Genomic DNA, 7502 nt, shown 5'->3' with positions numbered 1-7502 from the left:
TGTAAAGAAACTCACTCTCTTCATGATTAATAACAAACACCAGCTTCAGTTCATTATTTACAGACTGGGAAATATTTTCTGCAGGCCCCAGTTCTATCCGAGACCGCCTAACATCAGAAGGGGACGTTTCTATGCCAGGCGTGGGGTAAAATCCCGCACCTGGTCGAGATTTGCTCCATTCTTCCAGCAAAAATTTCTGGTCAGCTCGACTCTCTGTTGCTGTTCGTTACTAGGGTACGACACTGCAGCATCGGTTTGTAAACCACTGCTCACCCCTTGCAATCGTGGAGAGCTACGACCTTCCCTCAAAGGTTCACTGTGCTCCGGTGAAGATAAACGGTTCTCAATTCGTGGTCTCTCACAAGGTTCGTATCTGGCAGCAGCATACTCAAGTCTCTGCCTATTTTGGCTTTGTTGACGATAACGATTGCCGTTTCTATATGGACCTGCAGAGCGATTTTCACGGTGATTATGCTGCCTCTGGACCATACGAACCCTCGGGTTTCTGTTTACCGAGTTGCTTGGAATATCTCGGATGTTCTGGTGACTAGGATTTTCCTTCCTCCACGCAGTCGCCAAGCATCCTGCTCTTCCGCTTGCTCGTATCTCTTAACAAAATCTGCAAGCAAATCAACAGTTGCGGGAGCGTGGGCCATACACAATTGCTTCACTCTATAAGGCAATTGGCCGATTATGAGGTTTACCACCTCCTGCTCTCTGTAGTGGCTACTCAGGTTTCGGTAAGCAGAGTATACAGACCAAACATATTCTTCCAAACTATTGTCATTGTTTTTGTTGTACCGTTTGGCCCTAACAGATGCCAACTCCCTTTATTTTGCCTCTGAAGAAGCAAAACGCCTCTTAAACGCCCTACGAAAATCTGAATATGTGTGGAAATCATTCTTATGAGAGTAGAACCAATGATAAACCATGCCCGTTAGCAAACGAGGAATAATCTCCAGCCTGTATCTATGCGTCAGTTGTTAGCATATGCAGATGTAGACTTATTAGGGGATGATATAAATACAATTAAGAATAATGCTAAAATATTTTTCAAAACTGCTAAAGACATAGGTTTGGAAGTTAATAAAGACAAAACTAAATATATGCTTATAGGCCGAAACCAAGTGTTAGGTAATAATCAAAATCTAATTATTGACAACAACTCGTTTGAACCAGTTTCCAAATTCAAATACTTAGGACTAATATTAACAAATGAAAATTATATTAAAGAGGAAATAAAAAGTAGGCTTAATTCAGGAAATGCATGTTACTTCTCTCTTCATAAACTTTTGTCTTCTCGTTTAATATCTAAGAAACTAAAAGTTAAAATATTCAAAACAGTAATTTTGCCTGTAGTATTATATGGGTGTGAAACTTGGTCCCTTACATTGAAAGAAAAACACAAATTGAGAGTATTTGAAAATAAGATCCTTAGGAAAATCTTTGGACCTAAAAGGGATGAGGAGACAGGTGAGTGGAGAAGGTTACATAATTTAGAACTACATAATTTGTATTCATGTCCAGATATTATTAGAATAATTAAATCAAGAAGACTTAGGTGGGCAGGCCATGTGGCACGAATGGGAGAGGAAAGAGGAGTTCACAGGATTCTTGTTGGGAAACCTGATGATAAGAGACCTATAGGAAGGCCAAGACGAAGATGGAGGAACAATGTTGAGATGGACCTAAAGGAAATCGGTAGAGATGGAAAAGAGTATATAGATCTTGCTCAAGATAGGGACAGATGGAAGGCCTGTGTTGCTGCAGCCATGAACCTTCGGGTTTAAGAAGGCTAGAGAGTTAGAGAGTTAGTTAGTTAGTTAGTTAGTCTGTATCTATGCGGGATCTGAAGGATCTCCAGGTTGGTATCTAATTTCTTCAGATAAATCTCAGCCGAAGTGGCTATAATATTTCCGTCGAATTTCCGCATGCAATTCAGGTCAGCCACGCGTATCATTGGTTCGAGATTTTCTTTCTTTTCTCTTTTCCGATAAAGTCTACTCGCTGCCTGAAGAACTGGAAATGATCTCTCTGCGGCGTCGTTGTTTTACATGTGTACGGTTTCGTTGCTCCGAAGAGACCTCAGAACGACTAAGAGACAGGCCCGTAGCCAGGAATACTTTGCAGGGGGGGAGAATATATTGTGTCGCATTGGAAGATATAGCAGGGTACACAGAGGCATTTGCCCCGTCCCGAAAAGAGATAAGTAACAGAAAAGGGATGATATCTTGAAACTGCAACGAACAAAAAAATAAAAATAAAATCGAGCAACATCAAATAGCAATATTTCGATATGACCTTTCCAGATTGCTAAAGAATATAAAGTTTAACATAAATAGGCTAATAAGGACTGTATCTACTTGATATTTACAGGTCGATAATGTTAATAGGCGATTAATATGTACCAACAGATTTGGGCCTCTCTGCAGAACTGATTAAGGGAGCCCTTTATAAATCATGCTTCATAATGATTCCCTCTAGTTTCCAGTATGCAAGATTTTTACGCACAAAGGAATCTAACGAGACTCCAACAACACCATTGTGTTGTGTTATGCAAGAAAAATCGAATTAATTAAATAATAATGGTTACATATTATCTACATACACTTTGATGAATTGTGTAAAAATTTGTAATACATTTTTTTGTACTTGCTAAAACATTAAAACATGGGTCCCTTAGTCCACCACGGAATCTATTTCCTTCAAAGGGGAGACAGACAATGTTTGTCTACTGGTTACGTTAACCATTTTGCAAAATATTGTGTGAATTGTATTACATTATAGTTGAAATGCATGTAATGACACCTGACAAACAAATAGGAATCCCTTGATTGATCAATGAGTTCTTGGATTACAGTGTCATCATTAATATTTCATAGAAAAAAATTGTTTTAATATGGCGCAAATAATTTTACAGGACGCCATGGCATTCTCCTTAACATTTTTTTTCATATAGATCGTTTGGCTCCCAGGGCCGACTCCCGCCGCCCCATAGCTATGGCTCTGAACTTGGAATATAAGAATAGAAGGAAATGCGAGCGAAGCGAACAAGAGAATTTTAAGAAATGTATTTTTATTTGAATAAAATTTGAAATCTAGGGGAGGGCAATTGCCCCTCTGTCCCCCTTGCAAGTGTCCTTTGCCGTCTGGAAGAAGAATGCAAGAAACACGTAAAACCTAATTCCATCATAAGTATCCAATTGTTCTGCTATTCTTAGATTCTCCTAGTCTTGTTGTTTTACTTCAATGTTTGCTTCCCCTACAATGGATTTCCGTCCAAGGGCGGGTGGGGGACAATGCCCCTGCTCCCTGTGGTTGCGGCACTGTTTATGAGTGTATCTTCATCAATTTCACGTCATCACTCATTGTTGCGATTAGCTGCGTGGCAGAAAAGCAAAGGAAAGTAACAAAAATCAAATATCCACTCCCTCTCTCTACTACATGAATCACTATTACCAAAAGGTAGACTTCGGAAACAAAAATTTAAGCAGTTCCAAGTTCATAGCAACACACCCAAGAAAACATCCGAACAAATTAGGCTTTTTTAATAGAAGACTACTCAAAATGTCGCAACTGTTCTAGATACTGAAAATTGCGAAATCATTTCCCGAAGTTTGAATCTGGAAGGGAATTTTCCTCCCAATCCTGATACGACATTATGCGGAATCTCATACACCCTAATAATGATTGATTGATTTGGTGTTTTAAGTCCACTTTATGAACAGTAAGGCTAATCTTGACTGGACCTACAGTTTAAAGTGGGATCCGAACCACTATGCGTCTCCACCGGGTATCGAACCCGGGACCCCTTGATTACAAGGCGACGACGCTACCACTGTGCCAACGGGGAGGCCTATATACACCCTAATAAATCACAAAATCAATAAGTGTCTTTGTTATGTTGCTAGAGTAGCACATGATATAATTGTAAAGATTAGTGAGAATTCTAGGTAGGAATGTGTTCTGCAGTTTTCACGGGGGGGCAAGGCAGGCTCTCGGGGGGGGCAGTTGCCCCCTGCCCCCCCTCTAGCTACGGGCCTGCTAAGAGACAGTAACCTTCGAAAAGGAGCGCCCAGCTGGTCCACCCGCGGTAACTCTGGTTCACCGGTGAGTGGCAACTTGTTTAAAGTGGTTGAAATTTGAGCCACTTCGTCACAAAGATTACGCATGTCTGAAGAAAGCTTCCCTTGTTTGGATTCCATATCATTTATCCACTCTACAGCATTCTCTCTAGGATCCTCTGTGCCTTTAAGTTTTTCCGCCACCGTCTCTTCAACTCGCAAATTCGGGTTTTCTCTCAGCTGATATGCCATACGGGTCACCTGGTTGTCCAACTCTGGACATTTCTTTCCTGAAACCGTTCTGCGTTTCAGTGATTTCCTTTCGGAAGTCCTCCTTGGTCTGCTCAGCTTCTTCCCTCAACAAGGGTCCCGGGTTCGAATCCCGCTCAGGCTTGGTTGTTTGTGAATGTCTATTCATCCATTTCATCACTCATCCCCATCTTCGCAAATTAGCCACGAGGCACAAAACGCGAAGTAAAATAAACTAAATCAATCAATTAATATTTAACGTTGTTGAATTTTTGGATGGAAGTTAGCTACAAAGCCTGTAGCATCTGCAGCAATATATAGATACGGCGAAAGGGAAGGAAAAATTCTGAAGTACGAAGCAGGGCAGTGTGAACTAAGTGAGTACTGTAATTTTCTTTAAGATTTATTAGTCTGTTGATTTCGCTTGATTTGCTTGGTTCGATCAGTCTGTCATTAGAAATAAACAACAGCTAGATAGATTACAATTGATTTCCTCCATGTGGTAGTTGGATCGGCTTCATTGATGTACGCCAATGTTATTATTCTCCTTGTTCATTAATATCAGCGGAGCGGAGGAGGAAGATTTTATGAAATATTTGGCAAATCGACAGTAGTATTGATTTGTAGATCGGTATTTATATGTATTGAGTGATTTTCTCAGATTATCGAATGCTGAATTACATATTGCATAATAACATCGCTCTTCTCGTGATTGGCTGGATAATTTCCGAAATATTTGAAATTTGTAAAAAATCCGTTTAAAAAAAATCATGAAATATAACTCCATCATAGCCTCATTTTCAGTGAAAGTTGATCAAAACTTGGATTGTCAATATATTAAGCATCAATATGTGCTCAAAAACGGGTGCTAGTATTTGACAGGGATGTTATAACACTTCTGGACGCGAGACTAAAGTGCACACCCATAGAGCCAGACCACGAGCCGCCCCTGCCTGTAGCACGCATCTGTGAAAAGTCACGAGCCGCCGTTGGTGTGGGTGGGGCGGGATTTGAAAGGCAATTTTTTATAATCCCGTTGTCCGGGAAATTTTCAGAATTTCCTAATGGGATGAAAATCTCGAATTCCACATTTTATTCATTACTTAAAGCGGGCCATCCATTCACAAAGAAAACGGAAGGGAAATGCTCCTAGCCCCTTGGCGAGACCCTGCGATTGCCAAAAGCTGGAGTTAAACAGTTGCACACGTGCAGCTTGAAAATGAACCCCGCTGATTTTTCGTTGCGTTTTCTTGGCTTCCCCCATGCATTGTTCCAATGTGTTCAGCCAGTTTAGCCAACTTCTCGCGGCAAGACAAGTCTCGCGTACTCTCAAAATACAGAGCTGCTTGTTTCGGTATTATTGTAGCTAGTGTCCTTTTGAAAAAGAAAACATAGATTCTGATTAAGTATGATGCATAGCGTTTTTCATTTGCGGATATGTGTGTGTGCGTGTGTGTGCGTGTGCGTGTTGTGTGTCCGTGCGTATCCCGGGTTCGATACCCGACTGAGGCACTTAAGGGTTCGGATCCCACTTTAAAAAACTGTAGGTACAGTCCCGATTAGCCATACTGTGCATAAAGCACCAACTCAATCAATCAACAATGAAATCTTGTCTCGATGTTGTGTCGTCTCTTGGTATTTCAAAAGCATGTGACCTTGCCGAGCCATAAAATAATTAACCTATAGAGTTCTAGGGGCGTGTCCTTAATCCGTACAAACTGAATAAGAATCGTTTTCAAAGATCCTCCGAAGAAGTGATTGTGATCTCAAGGGAAAATGGACAGCTGTTACCACTTAGCTTGTGGCCAGGGAGAGAAAGTTCATTTTCAAAAGGTCTCCGACTGCCCCGAGCGGGCTGGGCCATAAAACTCCTTCCAATGCATCTATTTTTGTATTGGACGAGGAAAAAATCAGGAAATGGGGACAAAAAAAGAAATGCCTTGCTTGTGGGTCATGGAGGAGCGGAGAAATATTCATGTGTTTCAAACTGTAAGCAAAATTTACTGAAGAACTATTTTGCACTGTTTATCATCAAAGTGAAATTTCCAATACAGGACAGACAAATTTGCCGGGGCCACGCGGACGTTTTCGGGGGTCCGTGCCCCACTTGGACCCCCCTAACGACGTCCCTGACCAACCTTGTAGTAAAAGCACCCCAGTATTCATAATGTTTTTTTAAGGCATACTTCTAATACTGGTCTTGAAGAAAATTCTATGTTTGAGCGAGCTTAAACACCTTGAACTATGTCAAACTTGAGCGTATCCAAATACGAGAAGAGCATTGAGACTCGACTCCTGTGGCAGAGAATGTGCAAAGCAAAAGAAGGGTGGATATGCAATCTGAAAACTGCGTTCTTGAAGAAACGATTTACTAATGAAGATATACTTCCGATGTTGTGCAACTGAATATGTCATGAGATTGGATAAAGTTACCTATATGTACTTGGAAAATTACAAATAATGTCAGATTCTATATATTTTTTCTTTCAATTGTTATGCGGGAGTCATTCCAAAAGAAAAGAGTGCAAGTGAATGTAGTAATGTGAGAGGCACGAAGCAACAACAATTCTTTGCTCGTATCAAACAAGATAATATGTTCACCTAACCAACTGAGTTTTAGATACAGACGCAAGTGAAAAAGCTACATAAGGGTTTCGATTTTTTTACCTTACTTTTTAGCAAATAAAAAAACAATAGCGCATGTGCCTTTTAGTGGAATCACTTCCATGTTAAATTGCAATCCTGCAGGTAATTTCATTGTATTACCCAAGCCAAGGAAAAATTAAAAGGAAGAGGTGTACTTACAAATACCTACAGCCTTAGATCACCCACCACGGAATCACTCCTTCTTATTTATTTATTTCAAAGGAAAGCCCCTAATCGGCAGCTCTCCCCACACATAAACCTCATATAAATTAATCTCAATTCTCGACTTTTTCATTCAGGACAGATAAACATAAACGTTCATGTCTTACCCGGGATTTTTTTTATTTATAAAAAGGAATACGCCTAAGCGGTATTCTCAATTTTTTTCATTTCTCGGTTTTACTCAGTTTTCAGTTTTTATCATTTGTACAAACACAAATACCCATGCCTTACTCGAACCCGGAACCCCTGGCGTCGTAGCGCGCTGTCTTTACCACTCCGCCACGGATGTCGACGCTGACTAGACCACCGCTGTTCCAGAAT

Source organism: Lepisma saccharinum, chromosome 14, assembly GCF_977018435.1.
Source record: "Lepisma saccharinum chromosome 14, izLepSacc3.1, whole genome shotgun sequence".
NCBI classification, from domain to species: Eukaryota; Metazoa; Arthropoda; class Insecta; order Zygentoma; family Lepismatidae; genus Lepisma; species Lepisma saccharinum.
The sequence above is the reverse complement of the archived record's forward strand: the minus strand, read 5'-3'. Positions refer to the sequence as shown.